Here is a 1297-nt window from a genome sequence, read left to right as displayed (position 1 = left end):
GTAACAGGTCTGTCATTATGCATGTCAACACATAACATTTCACAAAAAAACAAAACTATTTTCAGGACTATGTGTTGGAGCTGCCGTTATCCTGGAGTCGGCTCCTCTGCAAGTAACTGGGTGAACTGAAAATCCAAACTTATTTTGAGAAGACGAACTGATACATCTGTCTTGATTTTTTGCCTCCTTGTTTACTTTTTTTGCCATGGCCTAAGTCAGTAACGTGACCTTAAAAGACATAACTGAGCCCCAAACAAAATGTTCTATTTACTCAAAAATTTCCTTCAATAGGTTTTGAGTCCGGATCAGCAAACATTTGCTTTTAACTTCATACTGAATCCACAGTGTTGGATTCAACTTTAAATCTGTTTTATACTTTCAAAGCAAGACCAAACACAAATCCCCCTCATGGTACATTTTGTTATAAAGATGCTTAATATACATAGCTGATAACATATCTGTAGACTCATATTTTTAATGAACACGCTTGATGAAATATCCAACTATCTGTTGTCTGTAGCTGTGTATGGATTGCAATGCCACATAACAGAGTGAGGCAATTGGGGTTTCCTTTTGTAGCAGATGTGCCCACCAACTTGAGCTTCAGCTGACATTAAGGTGAGTTTAAAAAGGCTGAGGTTTGTATTTTTGCTCTAACTGTACAAAAATGGGATGCACCGAATGTCTCGACATAGCCTATCCCGCATCGTACAAATGTATGTGAGGAGAAAAGCTATTTGCAGAGAAACATCTGTCAATCTGTATTTTTGAATGAAATATGCAGGCAAGAGGAGACTTGATTAGAATTGACAGCATGACCACTCCATCCACAACTTGTTTTACGCTGTCAGCAGTAAGGACAAGCAGTATGTATGAAATTTAGAAGGGAAAAATAAATATTACTCCAATAGATAGTGCCAGAGGGATTACAGGAAGGCTAAATATACAACAGTGTATGGTACTAGAATATTGTTGATGTGAAATTTTTCAGTCTGGCAAAAAATTAAACGAAACACTATAGTCCTCTCGCACAGTTATAGGCAACTATATAAGAAAAGATTAACTTTATTGATCCCGGGGGGAAATTCAATTGTTGCAGCAACCCAGACATAAGTACAATCATGAAAAAGTTCCAATAAGTAAAAATAAAAATAGATAAATAAAGATAGAATACAATTTAGACATATGCAGTGTTACAAATGGAATTTAGTTAAATACAAATGTTACAAATTGATTAAATAGAAGTAATTCCAGGCAGTATTAAAAATGTTTCAGGAGTGACAGGTTGACATGGTGT

This window comes from Notolabrus celidotus, chromosome 11, assembly GCF_009762535.1.
Source record: "Notolabrus celidotus isolate fNotCel1 chromosome 11, fNotCel1.pri, whole genome shotgun sequence".
NCBI lineage: Eukaryota > Metazoa > Chordata > Actinopteri > Labriformes > Labridae > Notolabrus > Notolabrus celidotus.
This window is presented reverse-complemented; position numbering follows the sequence as displayed.